The following is a 21386-nucleotide window of genomic DNA, read 5'->3' as shown; positions in this document are numbered from 1 at the left end:
TTTTAAACATACTATGCTTTGGGACACACTTATTTTAATCTCACATACTATTTAGGATGGATAGTACGGACATTGGGACGCAGGGACAATTTGGGTATCTCACATATTCTGAATGTCTTCAGCAGAATTCAAATGAGCCATTTTAATCTAGATTAATCTAGATTAAAAAAATTAATCTATGCACACCACTAATTATTATGCATTGTAAATTATGCAAAATTACAGCATTTAAATGGTTCTCCTTTTCCTATGTTCTCCTTGCTGTCATATAGTGTCTCTCTCAGTGAATGGGACACAGATTTTACCAGTAAAATTTATAAATGAATAATATATGTGTCAAATAATGTTCTTAGTCTTTTCTTCCTGTGGGGGAGACTACAATAATTTACTATGAATTAAATGGAAATCAAATTAAATACAAATTATTGTGAACCCAAAATACCAATAATGTCCAGAAGAAGAAAAAAAAAATTTAGCGTGTGACTTTTAATTATAAACAAGCCCGAAATACACTGGGACTCTTATTTTGAAATGTCTGTACTATTGCAGGCTGATCACTTTGAAGCAGTCTGAAGCCTTGTGTGAGCCTGTAGAAGTGTAGAACACGCAACAGCGCAGCCTTGTGACTTTGCAACATGCACCGCTCTTTGTGAAATATTTACCACGTATCTGCAGCACACGTGGGAATGTCAGCTCGAGTAAACATTTCTGAAGCACACATAACGAGCAGGTACGAAACGCGTAGGGTGAGGGGAGATTTTCCACTAGTTAATCGATCGCAGATGGTTTCATTATCTTGGGTGGATACAAAAGTATAAGAGGATAAAAATAATAAAAGCATAAATCTGTCTCCAAATATACTTGGGCAGCCGTTAATATACCTGGGCGGCCCACCCAAGTAAAGTCTATGTGTGGGAAGCACTGGATGATATAAAGCTATTAAGCCTTTCCAGTCTCACACAGATCTACACTGAAAACTGAACAAACTAAATGCATTTATGAACACTTTATTTTTGTAATGGGAGTTTTATATTCGGGAGTTGTATATATTTCTATAACTCTGTTGTGTTCAACACTTACAGTAAACTTTAGTAAAAGAGTGTTAATAAAGTAAAATTGCTGCACGTTTAATTGAATGAGTCTTTCATAGAGTTTACTATATAGACACAGTATACATCAAAACTGTCTGCAGATGCATGAATCTGTTGAGTGATAGTTTCTCTCTCAAAGAGTGAAGAGCACATGATAAGAAATACTTTTTAAGAATCACAGATGCAATAATAAACAGTAAAATGAGAAACCGTGATTTCATACCATGTGACAACAATATCAGAATGTGCAGCTTTCTGTGATTGACTTACAAAGACACACTTGATCATCCGTTTGATCATGATATAAAGAGGATTAAAAAAAAATCAGAATGACTTAAGCACAGCATAACAACTCTCAGAAGCATAAAGTGACCAATGACACATCATAACACAACACACATAAATGAAAACAACAGTAGAAAGATGAAACACTCACCTCAGTATTTGTATGTCTTTTTCTTCCTCTGAATCTGTTGTGTTGAACAGCAGCTCTGATATTTCTTTCACCTCTACCAGGAAGAGACGTGAGAATGAGAAGAATGACAGTCAGTCATCTAAACTCTCATCTGATTTGTTCTTCAGTCATTTACAATGAAAGGTTCATTCTCAGCAAACGCTGCTGAACTTAGTTAGAAGTTGTTTTACAAGTCTGTAAAAATATGCTTTGAATGTCTAAAGTGTATCAAGGGTCAGTCCAAGATATTTATAGTGTTGTGTCATGTTTGATTGGACAGCGATAGGTTTTAAATGTGAATGCACTAAATGTGAATTTGTGAGACTTCATTATTTATACTTTAACCTGTCTGGGGTCTGAGGATTTTTCGATTTTCCAATAGAATTTGCTCTAAACAGCCTGGGGGGGTTATTTGTTAAAAACCACAGTGGAGCTATATACTATTTTTGGCAGCTGTTACAGACACATTTTTACAAAAAATCTTCTGATTTAACCTTGAGATTTGAAGTATTAGATAGCTTAGATATTTGCACCACTATCTACAATGATATGAATAATTCTTAATTTCTGATAGAAATGCAAAATCAATCGGTAGTTATTAATAGAATAACGAGACACAAACCTTTACATCACGTTTGGCCCCATTTATTTTTGATCACAGTGCATACACATACAAACTTTTAGTCCAAAAGTGCGCAGATTTGTAGAAATACACGTTTACCTCAGATTTCATTAGATAGAATATAAGCCGGGCCGTACGCAGGGTTTCAAAATTCCCGAGGTCAGAAAATGTAGTTTCCTAGGGGGATGCGGGGGCATGCTCCAAAGAAAAGTTAGATTTCCCTGGTGTACATATGTGCATTTTTAAGACGTTTTAAGGCCAACAAATTGGATAACAATAGCTTTAAAACCATGTCAACAAATACATACATCCACAGTTTTGAGGCAGCTTTAATCGCATGTTTGGTAAATTCATGACTTAACTTACAACAGCACAACAACAGTCATTGCTCGTAGTTTCTTTTGCGCTTTATTTAAGCTATAATAAAGTTTATGCAGCGCGCGCCGGCGCATTTGCGCATGCAGTTCTTGAATGCGCGCCACGAGCACAGTATAACGGCTGATTGGACAGTCATGTTAATTTTTCTGAGTTTTACCTACATAGCCTGACAACATCTCATCTGACCGCAGTTCACTGCTGTTCAACTGAAGCTCCCTCGTCATCACCTAACGTTACCTTTTCCGCGCTCATTTGACTTGCGTCTGGCGCTGAGGGGAAGTCGGAATGCGCATCTGAAAAGTGTCCCGTTTGTTGTGTTCGTAAAGAGACCGTTCTATATAAACGCAGCGTTTTACTTGGCGATGTTTTAAAAAAAGATTTTTATTTTTGGTATTTTATACTCTGTTGGTGTTTTGTGGAGTAGCATCACCCGGGAGGGATTTTTTTTTTTTTTTTTATCCCCACCGGGGATAATTCAGCAGAGGCAGGGATAAATAGACCAGAAGGGGGGAAATCCCCCCTACAAATCGCATCCTGGATTCAACTGTATAATCATAATGCAAAGTACAGGTGCAAAGTCAATGAAAAGCACTTAGTGTTACAATGTCCTTTTTTTTTTTTTAAATCATTGTTCATGTCAAGAAAAAGTTGTGTCCAGAGACCAGCGCATGTGCATTTAAACGTTTTGGAACTGTACATTGTGGCCTTTCTGTGTCACCGTCACTGACCATGTGTATACAATTCAAAATATGAGTAACTTCACAACAAATTGTACAATTGTATGTAATGTACTGCAAAAAATTAATGTAACACATCTGCTGATTTATGTTATGTTTACTGTAGCCATTGTTTCTTTCTCTTTTTATCTTAAGTCTATTGGAGTCTGTACTATTTGATAAAGGTGGGGTTTGTGCAAACTGAAATGTCAGCACCATCAAACAGGTTTGGACATGGGGATCATATCAGAATGACCATAATTACCCAGTGTGTTGTCTGCGTATAAGATGTCTGCTTTCCCTGCCCTCTGTATCAGTCCTAATGAATATTATATAAATGTCGATAGATGACGTCATGCGGCAATTTGTTTGCTTCTCTGGTGCTACCCTTTTTGCTCACATAATATGTTTTAATACAGCCAAATTCCCAATAAAATTGTTTCATCTATATATTTTTCTGCTTTTGTTGTCAGACAACATAAAATGGTGACTGAAACGCGGCCCATTAGGACTTTATACAGGGCTCGACAGTAAGCCTTGTCATTCACTTGTATGAGTAAAACAGTAGCTTGTCCGGAAAAAAAATAGATTTTTTTTTTTTTGGTGGTGTAAATATAAATTTAAAATTTAAATCTGCATATTTGTGATACATTTGTGAAAATTATTAAATTCAATAATGTTAAAAAATATTTGTTAATGCCATTTTATGTTTATCTTATTTATGTTGTTTTATTTTTGCAATGTAATGTGCTTTTGTAAAGTCCTACTAATGTTATAATAGGCATATTGTTTTGAACTGCTTTTACAGTGGTTACTATTAATCGTGTAAAAGTTTTTTTTGGTGAATTGTATTAAAACCAGAGCAAAAATCCTAATAATAAAACTAAATCATAATTATTAATGTAATAATGGCCTATAAGGAACCCACAACAATTAAAAACAAAAACATTCAAAAATGTATTGTCCCCGTTTTTTAATAAATAGATAATATCAAATGTGATTTTGGTGATATTTTTACATAGGAAATGTCCCCAATTTCCATTTCAGAAATCTGGTAACCTTATTAAAAAATAGTTATCTGCATGATGCCTGCTGCCTTTAGGGTCAGTGATGTTTAATTTAAATTACATGTAAAATAAAGACATGTTATGTTACATTGTCAAAATGTTGTCTTTAAGTTAGATAGACATTATATATTAGCTTCAGGTTGTGTTTTAATGTTGGTAACATGTCCCACATTGTCCCACACAAACTTAGTAATCGTCCCACATTTGATTTGTTTGATGGTGGTCACCCTAACCACTAGCCTTATCTACATTCAACTGCATGGCACTGAGGCTGAGAGTGAGGAACAGAATCTAAATTGCTTTCAGGGGCTTTGTCAAGGATCAGTAAGTGCAGCCAATTAAAGTAACATGAAAAAAATGTGGTCCAAAAAACATCAGTGAGAATACTTTCATGGGATATATTTGAAAAAAAAAAAAAGAAAGTTGTATATAGTAATGATAAAAAATATGCATTTTTTATTTATCTTAAAGGGGACCTATTATGCAAAATTCACTTTTTAAGGTGTTTGAACACAGATGTGTGTCCACAGTGTGTGTAAACAACCAGCCTATAATGGTAAAAATCCACCCAATACTATTTTTATAATCCCCATTTATCATTTTGGGAAATCTGGGAAAAGCAGGTTGTATTTGGAGTGGAAAGTTTTAAAACACTTAATAGAAAATTATCAGACATTATTTGTCGTATTATTTATCTTGTTATATTATTTATATTTACCATTTAAATAAAACAAACCAACAACTTTGATCGGCATTTTTGTAGCCATCAAAAATACATCTGTATGTCATAATCAATCTTCTCACTAAAGCTGATCGTGAATCGACGCCTGGCCTACAGAAGCGTTTAGTAGTATTTAGTATTTATTAGGAAGAATTTAGCTTTTATTTTAAATGTTTACATTTCAACTTTGTATATTTCAGATTGTAAATAATCCTAGAGCTCGATGTTATATGAAGATTAACATTTTACATGCATTACAACTCTCTGAAATACTAGTTAACATTTTAAGATCGAGTTTAACATCAACCCAGATAGCAAACAGACGTCGATTCAACATTTATTTTTGGTTGTAAAGATCAGTATCAGTCATCAATCAAATTTCAATGTTGATTCAACGTTCACTATTTGATTGGTACATCAGAACGACGTCGAAAATATAACATCGATTATATAAAAAGCTAACGCATTGAAAATCCCCAGGGAAATAATTAAGAAATTTCAATCAACTAAAGATGTTACAAATCTGCCTGGAAGAGGATGTGTGTCTAAATCGTCCTAATGTGAAGTGAGGAGGAGAGTTTGAGTGGCCAAAGACTCTCACAGCTGGAGAATTGCAGAGATTAGTTGAGTCTTGAGTCTCAGAAAGCCTAAAAAAAATGATCAAACAGCACCTAAATCCCCACAAGTTGTTCGGGAGGGTTTCAAGAAAAATCCTCTGCTCTCATCCAGAAACAAACTCCAGCATATTCAGTTGTCAGACAAGACTGGAACTTCAAATGGGACTGGCTTCCGTGGTAAGATGAAACTAAAAAAGAGCTTTTTGGCAGCAAACTCACCAGATGGGTTTGGTGCACACATGGATAAAAAGTGCCCCATCCCCACGGTTAAATATACTGCTGGATCTTTAATGATGTGGGCCTGTTTTTCTGCTGGAGGTCCTGGATATCTTGTTCAGATACATGGTATTATGGATTCTATCAAATACCAACAGATAAAAACTCAAAACCTGACCACTTCTGCTAGAAATCCAATAATGGGCTGTGGTTGGATCATCCGTTGGGACAATGATCCAAAACAAACATCAAAACCAGCACAAAAATGTGTCACTGAGCACAAAATGAAGCTTCTGCCATGGCCATCCCAGTTCCCTGACATGAAACCTAAAGAAAATGAGTGTAGTGAACTGAAGAGAAGTACCAACATGGAGCTGGAATCTGAAGGATCTGGAGAGATTCTGTATTAAGGAATGGTCTCTGATCTCTCCTCAGGTGTTCTCCAAACTCATCAGGCATTATAGAAGAAGACTCAGAGCTGTTATCTTGGGAATAGGACATTGCAATAATTGGGTGCCAATAATTGTGGCCAACATGAACTAGAGAAAAACATTTATTTCATAATAAGCTTTTCCACCCATTTTCAATTGTTTTACTTAAATGAAAGGTTAGAATTTTGTGAATTTTTGGTGAACCCATCTGGTGGGTTTGCTGCCAAAAAGCTCTTTTTTTAATTTCATCTGACCATAGAAGCCGGTTCCGTTTGAAGTTCCAGTCTTGTCTGACAACTTAATATACTGGAGATTGTTTCTGGATGAGAGCAGAGGATTTTTCTTGAAACCCTCCCGAACAACTTGTGGGGATGTAGGTGCTTTTGATAATTTTTTAGGCTTTCTGAGATTCAAGACTCAACTAATCTCTGCAATTCTCCAACTGTGATCCTTGGAGAGTCTTTGGCCACTCAAACTCTCCTCCTCACTGCGCATTAGGACGATTTAGACACACGTCCTCTTCTAGGCAGATTTGTAACATCTTTAGTTGATTGGAACTTCTCAATTATTGCCCTGATGGTGGAAATGGGGATTTTAAATGCTTTAGCTGTTTTCTTACAGCCACTTTCTATTTTGTGAAGCTCAACAATCTTTTGCTGCACATCAGAACTATATTCTTTGGTTTTACTCATTGTGATGAATGATTACGGGAATTTGGTCTTTGTGTTTCCTCATGTTTATACTCTTGTGGAACAGGATGTCATGGCTGGACAATTTCATGTTCATGATCACCCTGGTGTGCTAAAAAAATGTAAATATGAATGGGAATATACTTCAGAGATATTTTACTCCTAAAAAATTCTAGGGGTGCCAATAATTATGGCAAACATGTTTTAGAGAAAAACATTTATTTCATAATGTTATTTTCCCCCCATTTTCAATTCTTTTCCTTCAATGAAAGGTTAGATTTTTACTCATTTTATGAATTAAAGATCAAAAGGATAAACAATGCAGATTTATTTTTACAGTCATCTTTGATCATATTTACCAAGGGTGCCAATAATTCTGACCACCACTGTATGTGTTATATTCAAAATCTTCAACGCTAGTTCACATACTGTGTTTGAACTCTAGCTCATAATACTGTATGGTTAAAATATGATTTTTTTGTTGCTTCAGTCCTGGTGCCCATTGTAGTGGACATGAAAAAAAATCTAATATATTGTACATTTATTTTTTTATTATTATTATTTTTACAGTTAAAGAGAATCTGAAAGCACGAAAAACTGGCTTTATATATAACAAAAGTAAAGTGTTGGTATAAAAATACTCCAATCACGTTTTCAAATAAAATAAAAAAAGTTCTTTTAAAGTTTCACTTTGTCTCATTTTGCATGAACGGGTCGATAGACCTACAAAATGCATTTTAAATTAATTATTTAAGAATTATTTAATAATTTTAAATTATGTATTGTTTTAATTATCGATGTATTTATTTAATGTTATAATTCTACGTTTATGTTTATAAATGCTGCGTGACTGGGGCGTTTTAATGCGCGTGCGCGTTGAATGTTCGAATCGCTTTCAAACGCTGAGTTGCCATGGAAACGGGGAAACGTCAAGCAGCAAGACTCCGTCTCGCTGTTGTTTTCACTGCTTTTAGGCAAGTTTAGTCCATAAAATCACACAAATAGTATATAAAAATGTTTCTGACACTTTTCTTAAGTGTAATTGACACACTTCTATTGAATATTTACTCAAAAGAAATGATTTAGTGTCTTTGAAAAAGTCTGTTAGCATCTCAACCGTTTTCAGAAGAAGTTGGCTAACGTTAACTCTTGTTTAATGAAAGTTTAGGCTTTTAATCGCATCTTTATGTGTAGATGAGATGTTTTAATAGTTTTGTAAAGGTTTTCCTGGCAAATTGTCAATGAATGATAGTAAACTTATTTATTTATTTAACCTAAAATTATGCGCTTACTGTACCGTTAATCCGTGACGTCACTTAGTGGAGTGCGAAAATTAGCTGAAACTATTTCAAACACGTTTTGATCTCTAATGGTAAACAAATATGGATAAATAATGTTCTGCAATTTCAGGGGTGACAGAAAACCCCCTCTACAACAAAGGGGAAGCTCCAAAGATTGTAGCATTTCTGGAGGAAACTCAGGTGAACTGAGAAAGCTCATTAAATACTTTAATATGCATTTATTTCACAATATATCTAACCTATATCACCATGCATCTACAATTTTCTTTTGCAAAATTAAATATTTTTAATTTATTAGTTAAAGGTGCCCTAGAATCAGAAATTGAATTTACCTCGGCATAGTTGAATAACAAGAGTTCAGTACATGGAAAAGACATGCACTGAGTTTCAAACTCCATTGTTTCCTCCTTCTTATATAAATCTCATTTGTTTAAAAGACTTCTGGAAAACACTCGGATCTCAACATAACCCCGACGGTTACGTAACAGTCGGGATCATTAATATGTATGACCCCAATATTTGCATAATGCCAGCCCATGTTCGACGCATTAGACAAGGAAAGGCAGTATTAACGTCTGGATCTGTGCACAGACAAGGTAAGCAAGCAAGAACAACAGCGAAAAATGGCAGATGGAGCAATAATAACTGACATGATCCATGATAACATGAAATTTTTAGTGATATTTGTAAATTGTCTTTCTAAATGTTTCGTTAGCATGTTGCTAATGTACTGTTAAATGTGGTTAAAGTATTTTCATTTTTAAACACGTGCAGTCTGTATAATTCATAAACACAACTTCATTCTTTATAAATCTCTCCAACAGTGTGTAATGTTAGCTTTAGCCACAGAGCATAGCCTCAAACTCACACAGAATCAAACGTAACCATCTAAATAAATACTTTACTCACATAATTCGAAGCATGCATACAGCATGCATGACGAACATCTTGTAAAGATCCATTTGAGGGTTTTATTAGCTGCGTGAACTTTGTTTATGCGATGTATATAGAGTCTAGAGCTCATGTGGCAAAGGGAGCGCATCTCTTAAAGGGGCCGTGCTGAAAAAATCTGTGCATAGTTAATGATGCCCCAAAATAGGCAGTTAAAAAAATGTATTTAAAAAAAATCTATGGGGTATTTTGAGCTGAAACTTCACAGACACATTCAGGGGACACCTTAGACTTATATTACATCTTGTAAAAAAACAATCTAGGGCACCTTTAAGAAGTCTTTGACATCCAAACGTAAGTGACACTGTATGTACAATAGTGAATTCTAATACTAAAAATATAAATTCTGTTAACTTAAGAAATTATTTTTTAATATTATGTATATTATTCTTTCCACCTCTGCTCTAGCTTGGTTCCTTGTAATAAACCTGGCATTTTATACTAAATATTGTTGGCTGTGTGACAAATTGCATGTTTATGTCCCTAGATCCTTCCATGCTGATAGCTTCCTGCACCCCATAGCTGTCAAAGGCCATGAACCAGATGACTATAGTAAGCAAAACCTCAATCATTCACTACACTACTGTTGAAAAGTTGTGGGTCTGTAACATTTTACATGTTTTTGAAAGAAATCTCACATTTTAAAATCATTAACCCCTGGTTGTTTCAGTAAGATTGTCATTGAAAGGCCTGTAGGCTAAATAATCAGCTAAATGAGGTAACACAGGTGACAAGTTATAATGCTTGTAGTTATAATCATTTATTTAACTATTATGATAACAGGATATCATGGTCGTTAATTTATTTTATTGTATTTCTCTAGGTCCGTTTTGATTTATGTTTTCAAGTGAAGAGACGCCATACTGTTCCACTCAAAGGTATTTATTTATTTGTATACGTGCATGCATTTTTTATATATTCTTAAATACTTTTTACTTATAAATGCTGATTGTGGTTCACTTACGTTTGGATGTCAAAGCCTTCTTAACTAATAAATTAAAAATATGTAATTTTGTAAAAGAAAACTGCAGATGCATGGTGGTATAGGTGAAATATATATTGTGAAATAAATGCATATTAAAGTATTTAATGAGCTTTCTCAGTTCACCTGTGTTTCCTCCTCCTCTGTGTCAGCGGTTTCCTCCAGAAATGCTACAATCTTTGGAGCTTGGAGCTATTTTTTAATGATAAATTCTTAAATAATTTTTACTTATAAATGCTGATTGTGGTCCAGGGGGTCGACAACTTTAGCCATGTAAGTTATTTTTCACAGAAATCTGGGCAGCTTACTCATTGCTCATACTCTTAGCCTCTAATATGTTTGAATTTATATCATCGATGCAATATCAGGGGGTAAAGATATCATTAGAGTTCTTACAGTTATGGCTGTACTATGCTCTTGTTACCAGATGAGATGTAATCTCTAGCGTTTGGAGCTGTGATTCTTCAGGACAAGATGCCATTCACACTTGATACATGAAGATGGTGAGTTTCACAATAGCTGCACAGTCACAAATCAAGAGACTGACTCAAGCTTTCATCCTTATGAACTCACCCATATGTAGGGATGGGTACCGAAATCTGGTATTAAACAGGCCCCGGGGCTAAATTATGAAAGACCGAAGTATCGATAAGCTTGAACATTATCGTTTCTGCCGCCGGTACTGGAAAAATTACACGCACTATTTATTATTGCTATATAGATATTAGGGCTGGGAGAAAAAACTGATTCACCTATTGCAATTTTTTTTGGCTACGATTAAGAAAAAATAGTTTTACTCCAGAATCGATATTAATTCATATGAAATTTCTTTATTTTAGTCCTTGCTTATAGATGAGGTGGACAGAAGTTACCCACTCTTGTGTCATTATCAATGCTTGTCACGTGACGTAAACCAGTCCTGCTGTTAACAAGCAGAATTGCTGAAGGAAAGAAACAACAACAGAAAAAGAGAAAAAATTCCAGCCACAGCCTTAGATGAAATCAACCAAATATAAAAGAAGACATTATCCTGCACTACAAAAAAAAATTTTTCTTACTTAGTATTTTTGTCTCGTTTCCATTCCAAATATCTAGAAATTGTTAAATCAAGATGCTTTTTCTAGATAATTAAAATTACATCAAATATTTTTTTCTTGTTTGGACCGATTTGGACAATGGGTGCACAGTGCGTTCTATGTCAATGTCTATTTTTACCGCAACACAACTCGGAATATAATATACAATGCCACATTGTGCAGCTTTTGGTTGTAATTTTCAGTCAATGGACAACAAGAGAAGTGATGTAAGTCTTTACTGCTTTACTAGAAAAGAATGGGAAGTTGTGAAGAATGTGGACAAATAAAACTTCCTAAAGATGCGCATCTTTGTTCTCTTCCTGGTGCCTTTGAGGCTTTTAGTAGACCACAGCTGAAAGAGCTTACAGTTGCTGATGGATATTTCCACACCTATTGTGGGCAGCCTATAACACATCTCGATTGAGACAGACTGCCTCAAAGCTCATGTGTGCTCTGATGTATGATATATCTGTGATCACATAAACAGTAACATCTTCTCAGCATGTTTAATAATAGAACCCGTTATAATCTGTGATATTGTCTACACTGGATGAGGAGTGACGCAACACAACAAATTCCTGACAGTAAGCAGATTCCCCATTCTATTTTTGACGTAGTCCAAGTGCTTTGCAATGGTTGGTTTGTCACGTTCAGTTAAGACAGCTTTTAGCTGTTGCGGCGCGACACAAAAAAAGTCACGTCTGGTGTAGACATGGTGTTAGCTGTTGTTTAATCCTCCTCTGCTGAGATCTTGAGATTTAATGTCTTTTTTCTTCAGTTGATTTCATGTATAAAGCAATGTTAATTATGTTCTTAATTTGTATATAATAAAAAGAACCAATAAGAATACCGTTGAAGTACCCGATCAATAAGTAACAGTAGCAATACCGTTAGAATGATACTTATCCCTACCCCAGGGGTAGGCAAGTTCAGAGTTCAGTCCTAGAGAGCCGCTGTCCTGCAGAGTTTAGCTCCAACCCTGAAAAAACCCCTTCAGCTGCCTATAGCCTTAGTAATCCTGAAGAGCTTGATTAGCTTGTTCAGGTGTGTTTGATTAAGGTTGGAGCTAAACTCAGCAGGACAGCGGCTCTCTAGGACCAAACTTGCCTACCCCTGCCCTGCCCTACCCATAGGACATAACTGACATAACTTCTATGAGTCACATGAATAACTTCTTAAGGCTGTCCTAACCTAATGTAGCTCTACCTCAGTGTTTCCCAACCCTGTTCCTCGAGGCACACCAACAGTACACATTTTGAATGTCTCCCTTATCTGAACCATATATTTCTGGTCTTGGAGCAAAGCCACTGGAACGCAAGCCTGCAACCTTTAGCCAAAAAAACGTAACGGCTAAAGCTAACGCTCCGCCCCCCCGCGGTACGCAGGGAATGAGACCAGAGGCTGTTTTTTTAATGGAAGTCAATGGATGAGAGTCTTCACTATGCTGATTTAACAGCTTTTGTGGGAAAATAGCAAAACATTTAATTAATCCACAGCCTGTTTGCCAATCTTAAGCATGTTTTACACTAAACAATACTTTCGTTGGGAACTATATGTAGATTTTAGCTTGATAAAAGTGTAATTTTTTAAGAGAAGGCAGACTAGGGACTGACGTCACTGCCATTACACGATTTGTTGAGAGGTGCCACACGTGATTAAGTTAAGCCGAGTTCAGACTGCACGATTTCCAAAGTAGTCGGGTCACTGTTCTTTTCACACTGCATGACTATCTTGGCCAGCATTCAGTCGCTGCTGTGTTCAAACTGCACGATGGATCGGCGACAGAGGGTTTCACACTGCATGACTTTACAATAGGAAGAATCGCCGACAACTCTGTCTGGCACGCAAACTACGTTTCACAACCAAACACACGCGAGATGTGACAAGGAAACAACGCGATATCATGCGTGCAGGACCGGAGTTATTATTATTATTATTAAAAACGGTAGCCCGCAAGAAGCTTGCAATACGAGTTGCCTGTGCGCTGATTTGCAGCGAAAACAAGAAAAAGAAAAGAAGAATATGGAGGAGGAAATAGTTGGGGAGACTGTGGATTGTGTGTTCTGCATCGTGAGTTGGAGGTAAATAAATAACTTTTCAATGTGCTGCTGTTGCGGATGGTCAAGCAAATGTTTGTGTTAGATTAGGGAGAGACTGTACCTCTCATTTGTGTGTCTTGTGTACTATAATTTTAGAACAGGAGCTTGTACTCCTTTGATTTGATTGAAAAGTTTCAGATGGAGCTGTTTTTTACTTTCTGTTCCCATTATGTTCATGTAAACAGCTCATGGTGAAATTTTTCTAGCATTTATATACTACTACTATTACTACTATTAATATTGTTCATATTATTAAACAAAATTAACAAGATCTTTTAAAAACATAATATAATGACTTTATTATAAAAGGACCCACTATGAAAATACAGTTTTACAGTGTTATCGGTGTCTTTCACCTTTATTTATTTATTTATTTCCTTTTACTTTACAGCACATCACTGACGGGCTTTCCTGTGTAACACTGATTCAAGGTTTTAACCATCGTATTTATCCAAATGAGGTTTGTAAATACATGGATGTTTCATATTTTGCATTAATTATTTACCTTATATGAAAATTACAATGTAAAAGAAGACGTGACAAGGTCATTGGTCTTCTCACAACATTCCATGTTAAAGGAATATTCAGATGGGGCGAGTTGAAATAATTTCTTTTGGGCATTATCATGCCACAAATATTGAGCTAAACCTAAACTAAACCTGGAATTATAATTTACGTTACCAGATACTTTGTAATGGGTATGTTTGATCTGTACTATTTCTATTGCAGGATCTCAGGGATCCCCAGTTGAAGGCATCAGGACATCAGATGTTGGCCTGGACAGATGTACCAACAGTACACCACAAAGACCTCTGCCTTTGAATGGATGGCTGATTACTACCATGCTCTGTGAGGGTATTACTATAGCAAAACTGAGCACCTGTGATAGTGGGATTTCTAATTTTAAAGAATAGTCAAACATCAGTAAATTATTATTATTATTTTTAATTAAATTTAAAACAAGTTGCAAACTTTTTCAAATTTCAAAACACTGCTTCAGGAAGCATCGGAGCGTTATGAATCAGTATATCGAATCTGCTGTTCAAAGCGCCAAAGTCACGTGATTTCAGCCGTTGGCAGTTTGACACGCGATCTGAATCATGATTCGATACACTGATTCATTTGTGCTCCGAAGCTTCCTGAAGCAGTGTTTTGAAATCGGCCATCACTAAGCAAGTCGTTTTTTTTTTTTTTTTGGCGCACCAAAAAATATTCTCGCTGCTTTATAATATTAATATTGAATCACTGTACTCACATGAACTGATTTAGATGTGTTTTTAGTACATTAATGGATCTTGAGAGAGGAAATGTCATTGCTCCCTATGAAGGCCTCACAGAGCCATTTCAACTAAAATATCTTAATTTGTGTTCCAAAGATTAACGAAGGTCTTACGGGTGTGAAACAGCATGAGGGTGAGTAATAAATGACAGTATTTTCATTTTTGGGTGAACTAACCCTTAAATTGAAAATAGCATATTTTCTAAACAATATATGCTATTTACACTAGATGAAAATAACGATAGATTCTATTTACACCATGTAAAAGTATCAGTTCTTTGCAATAAGAGCAAATAGATGCTATCTAGGCCTACTTTATATTGGCAGATACTATTTGCACCTCAGTATTTTTGTACATTAACAGGATGCAATAATATCATAGAGTGTAAATGATTATATTTATTAAATTATTAAATGGATGCTGCCTTATTGGGAGAATAAAACCCTCCCTACACCTTCCACTAACCCTTCACAGTAAATACTTTTAATATTATTAAACACTTGTTCACAGTTTTGAAAAAACAAGCAAGTAGGTTTTGAAGCTGGTATGCTGGTTTGAGCTGGTTTACGCTGGTCAAGTGCTGGTCCTGGACCAGCATGGTCCAGCATAGGACCAGCATAATCCAGCTCAAACCAGCTCATACCAGCTTCAAAACCTACTTACCAGCATATGCTTGTTTTTTCAACAGGGGTAACAGACGTGCGTGTTTATTTTAGATATTCCGTCAGTGAAACAATATACTAGCCTGTAAAACTATTAAATAAATATCGTTAAATAATGGTAACCTAAATTATAAGAAAGTTAAATATTATTTTAAAAAATATTCGTTTTTTATTTCCACACAAAGATGCGTCATATAGCCAATGTCCCGTTATTATAGACCACTTTGGAGCAGACGTCACAATGACGTCACTTGCAGCTGCGCGTGCATAGTGGTTGCAGAAAAATAGCGGTAGCAATTGGAGGAAAATAAGAGAATAAGAGAAAAATGTTTTGTTGTGCCTCTGGATGTTGGAATCGGAAATCAAAAAATATAGTCTTAATTTTTAAAGAAAACCATCGTTGAAAACGTCCTTTGAAGCTAAACGGAGACGTTTCACAGACTGGACTGATGACACCTGCAAGGATTAGTCTACTATTAAAGCAGGAATTTGATGCAAACAGTAAGTCTACATAATATTCACATATGCAGTTCAGAGGACATACATACATAGCAGTTATAGCATGAAATAATATTTAAACCTATAACATTTCACATAGATAACTTTTAAACAGTCTATACAATTTTAATTTCACAATTCTGACTTTTTTCTTGCATTTGCGTGTTTATTACTCCCAGTTCGGACTTTATTCCTCGCAATTGTGAGTTTATTTCACAATTCTGAGGGGAAAAAAGTCAGAATTGCGGGATAAATTGCAATTCAGAAAAGACAGAATAACGAGTATATCTCACAATTGTTTTTCTTTGTAAGAAATGTGAGATATAAACTCAGATTTGCGAGAAATAAAAGTCAGAATTGTGAGATATAAACTCGAAATTTACTTTTTATTCTTTTAATTCATGACAAACAAAAACAAAACAAAGTTGTACGCGTCAAGAGACTTATACGCTTTTAGCTTCTCCTGAGTATAGGCTATAGGCCTACACTTGAGGTGTCAATCAGGTAAATATATATCTCTGGCCACTGGATGCTTGGCCATTTCGTTTCATCATTTAACCACTGACAAGGTGCTATGGCAAACGGATCCGTAAGCTGTATCCCACTCGGTAATGTTAATTTTTTGAAATAACAGTGCTTATCGCTGGGTAAAGCTGCTGTGATATGCCGACAACATTTTAAAAAAATAACAAATCAAAATATTCTATAATGTTTCTAAATCTTAACTACTTTGAACCGCTTCGTCGTAACTCTCTAGTCGTACTGGTTATCACTCCCGGGTTTTCTGCAACCACGATGCGCGCGCATCCCGAATGTTTACAAACAGTAAATAGGCCTATAGTCTTTGATATAGCCTACCGCTCTGCGGTTTGAGAGGGATGTGGGACACGAGCAGGAAAGAGACCATTTCTCTTTAATAATATCTTCATGTTTTCTCCTGATGTTACAAACAGCTGACACTTGCTGTAAAAGGTCTGAAGAGCGAGTTTTATCCTCCGCAGGGGCAAGACATTCAGGCTATGTTTGATTTAGCGCTGCCAGAGAAAGCGAAAGTAAAAATCACCAGCGTATGAAACGCGATATATACAAATAAACTTGACGCGCCTTATAAAGTCTAATAACGAGCGCAAACTGTTAAATAGAAATTGACGTGCAAGCAAAAAGGTTTCTGTCCTACGGTGTTTTTTTCTACTTTACCACAGTAAAGAATGCGAATAGCCTATAATAGGCCTAAATGCGAACGAAAGAAACGTTATAATCCCCTGCGTGAGTGAAGATTTGGGAAAAGAAACAGATTCCATGTTCAGTGGAATAACTAATGGAATATTGTTAAATTCTCTGCTAATCAGGTGACCAGATCGCGATTCGCAAAACAGAATACGAAGCTTAAATGTATGGACTCGCGTACCTGTCATTCGGCATGAACCAATATGTTTCCATGGCTGCGCTGTCACATTTAATTGCTAACCTATTATTTCTTCTGTAAACAATGCTTTGTGCTTCACTCGTGTCATATTCAAGTAAATACTGCCAACAGCCCTATCAGTGGGTACCGAATATACCCGGAATCTCGGTACTACCGGTACTACAGAAATGCGGGTATCGTCACATTTTCAATATTTCAGTACCGACTTGGTACCGAAGTACCGGTACTTTTGACAACACTATTGCCTTCTGTGCTTTTTTTTTTAAACTTGAGTGGCCCAACCAGGCATTAGTGGGCAGAGCTAGTGTAAATAGTATTTGCCAACAAGGGACGCTATTTGCACTTTATGTAAATAGACACTCAAGGTGTAACTGTTGTGTTGTGTTTGTGAGAGAGAAAGGAACTAAGTTTTCAACTCCTGAAACATTTTGATGACTTAACTGAAATGTTGTCTACACCTTCCACTGTCACAGGTGCTCAGTTTCGCTACAATAATACTAGATATAACACATCATGTGCATAATTGTGCTTATAATAAATAAGCAATATTATAATAAATATGCACACACTGTAAATGTATTGTATGCAAATATAACAAAGGGATATAAACAACTGAATATTCAGGGATGCAGACTTGACACCTTTAAGTGAAAATGACTGTTTTGAATCCAGAATACATCATCTGCGTTATTCTTGTAGATCCAGAGTTTTTCAAATTGTGACTAAGTAGTAAAAGTAGTACTGACTCAATTTAGGTACCCGCTGAAATCAACTTTCAAATTCGTCTGTGTGTATATTTGTGTGCACGCCTGATTTCTGTTTTTGTGAATGAATGTGTTTTTGCAGCATTAATGTTAAAATTCTAGCTAATGACAGTATATGAAAAGCATTGGCCAATCAGGTGTTTAAGTTATTCAGAATCCATTTAATCATTAATCAGCTTTACTGATTGGGTTCTGCATGCTTACAAAGTCAGATTTATTGATTATAACAGGAGGTTTAAGTAAGTGAGCTCAGTCATTCACAATAACCTGAAAGCGGCATACAGCATCAGTGATTTTATAAAGGAACCACTCATTGATTGCCTTCTGTATTCACAGTTTAGAGAACAGTTTCTTTCTATGCTGCTAGAGAACCGCCTGCACTGCAAATTTTCAGGAGTGACATTCGCATTTCAAATTGGCACTTGATAAATTGACACTGGTTTACATTTAGATAAAGATAATATATTTGAATTTTGATATAAATGTCAATAATAATAATTATAAAATCTAAAATATTTATAAACTTTGAAATTAAATAAAGTAATTTAAAAATATTTTATTGTACATCTGTCACCCTTTTCACCCCTGATGAGTTTACATCCCTGTTGTTACAAGAGCAAGGAACTTACATTTTAATTGCAAAGGAAAACCAATTAATCTGCTATATTCTTCTGTCCTCCATTTTCACGGGTAAGATTTCTTTATAAATCATCTACTGACCCATATGTCTTTATTTTTGTTGAACACAAAAGGAGAGAGTCATAAAGTCTCAGTCACAGCAAGAAAAGAAACTGATGGCGTATTCTGACTCAGGCTGTCAGACTCGTGATGTTCTGCCTTACATCTCCTTTTGTGCTCCAATAAAAATAACACATTTGATACAAAAGAACATGACCAGTTTTATACTTGAGTAAATATTGCTTTAAATTTGTAACTTATTATTTATAATAGCATATAATTAACTTTTATACCTCTTTGTGTGTATTTGAGTGTAAATGCCTTTTCTATGTTAGTCTTGTATAGGTTTACGTAGGCTATTTGTAACTGTATTTTGTAAATATTAAATCAATGTTAACTGAATGTGATGTGTAATTATTTTGTAAACAGGCTTATCTTTTAGTATTAAGTGTCTGAGATTTTTAAAATGAGTAGAAAATGTGTTAATTGTATAGAGTTGCTTCACCAAATGAAATCAACATCAACGGTGGGTAAGCAAACCAGTTAGATCTATTTTATGTTGAGTGTTGATTCTATAACGTCGTTTCAACGTTCGGTAAGCAAACCAATTGCGTCGACAGACTTAGTGTCTAACGTTGATTCAACATTACCCCGATGAGCAAACTGATGCCGGATCAACGGCATCGCTTCGATGTCACGAGAAACGTCGTTTCTACATTGATTCTATGTCAGTTTGCTATCTGGGTAGCGACGCGATGCAAAAACATTGAACAATTACGACATGATATCAGAAGCTGATAAATGAACTTACCGTGATTTGATATTTATGACAGTTTATAAGACTTCGAAATGTACACTTATTCCGTAATAATAGTCTTTCCTTAAGGTTTAGCCACAAAGGTGTTTCCTGCGCCAATGCGCATGTGCAGAGGCCTCAGGTGTCAACAACCAACAAGCTATCTTTCTTCTTCTTTTAGTTTTCTGGCGGGTTTCAGTCTGTCGTTAAAGGTGTTTAGCGCCACCTGCTGTATACTGGAGTGTGTGACATCATGGCTTCCTCAATCTCCAGTTACATTCTACTGATTAGTCCATTACAGTTTCTTTCAGATCATTTGTTTCAATTCAATCTAAACTAAAGTAATTATTAGACACATTTCTGTAAAACACACATTTCAGTTTGCACATTATGCAATGTGTAAAATTTGGGATGATGTATTGACAGAAATGCAATATAATATACATAACTATGTTTTCAGTGGTGTATAAAGACCTTACATAATGAACCATTTTTATTAGAATGATGACAATAGTTGGTTTCATTACAGGTGAGAGACACTGTGAATTCATCTACGTATAACAATATATTGTATCGTAACCCCTGTATCGTGATACGTATTGTATCGCCAGATTCTTGGCAATACACAGTCCTACTGAAAGTAGGCTAAATCTCAAACCTGGGGGTTTCCTTTGCTTCACTGTAATTCTGCTAGTGCTTAATTCATTTCCTGTATCTATAGCATTAAGTATTATAGATGTTTTGAAATTTCTTCCATTTTCTTTGCCAAAAATATAAACAGAAAACACTACTTAATGCAGATCAGATAACAGATGCTTTGACATGGGATACACACGGGAGCGTTTGAAATCAGGCGTCTATCAGCCTACTGGTCCGCTGATCGATGCCTGCTTGTGCTTTCAAGCGCTCCTGCTTTCAAAGCACTTTCAAACACTTCCGTGTGCTTTCAAACACTCCTGTGCATTGATCATTGTAGCCAATCACAGACGCATCCAATGAGTGCGTGAGCACAATGGCCAGTCAGAGGTGTTTACGATTCCAGCTCAACAGTGCTCAAAGCATCACATTTTTAAAATTTCAGTACTGAATTGGTATCATGGTCTGTATTTTATCAGAGCCGATACCGAGACTGAGTATTGGATTGGCCCATCCCTATACTGATAACCTTAATGTGTTTGATTGAGAAGATATGCAAAATGTGCAGTGTTGGTGCCCCCCAGGAATGTGATTGGGAACCACTGGCCTATACTATAACAAAGTTATTGTTATTTGTACATGAATGTATTCATTTGTCTTTTCAGTAGTAAGAACTGGTATTTTACAGTATTTGTCAAACTTTATGTATCCCTGTAACATTTCATTGCCTAATTATTACTTTCTCTTTTTTTACCATAGCAATATCAGCCCATCAGCAGCTTATCCTGCACTTTTTGAAGTTCCAAAGTTTCCTTTTGATGTTCAGGCTAAGTTGGACCAAAAACAAAGCAAACTTTCAGCATCAGATAGGATCAAAATTATAAGAACATTGTATGAAAGCATGGCTCAGTACAGTATGTAAGTATTCCCCATTAACTGTGCCAAGGTTTTAATGAGTTACATTTTAATTAAATTTTAAACAAAATTAAATGCTACACTCGTGTTTAAAATGTTTTTGCAGGTATCCGACTAATGAAGAGTATGTTCAAGTGGCTAAGGCCCTTATTCTGAGGTACCCCTTTTTAAAGGACAAAGAGGGCAATGGATATGTAAGTAGATGAGTAAATCTTAATATCCTACTCTTGGTTCTAATCATACAGTTAATTTTTTTCTTCTTCTTTTTGCCAAAATATGTTTTTTAAATAGCACACATGGCACATGTCTCTGAAATGCAA

At 35.6% G+C, this 21386-nt stretch overlaps 1 protein-coding gene across 1 annotated transcript in view; it reads right to left on the bottom strand.

Annotated features, from left to right (window-relative positions):
* LOC125250578 (NACHT, LRR and PYD domains-containing protein 12-like) overlaps positions 1-19992 on the bottom strand; it is a 129535-nt gene extending 109543 nt beyond the window's left edge. The window contains 2 exon segments of the mRNA XM_048163219.1: positions 1528-1600; positions 19531-19992. The gene's annotated coding sequence lies outside the window, so the exon portion shown is untranslated.
* Positions 19993-21386: the final 1394 nt, after the last annotated feature.

This window comes from Megalobrama amblycephala, linkage group LG1, assembly GCF_018812025.1.
Source record: "Megalobrama amblycephala isolate DHTTF-2021 linkage group LG1, ASM1881202v1, whole genome shotgun sequence".
Classification (NCBI taxonomy): Eukaryota; Metazoa; Chordata; class Actinopteri; order Cypriniformes; family Xenocyprididae; genus Megalobrama; species Megalobrama amblycephala.
This window is presented reverse-complemented; position numbering and strand designations above follow the sequence as displayed.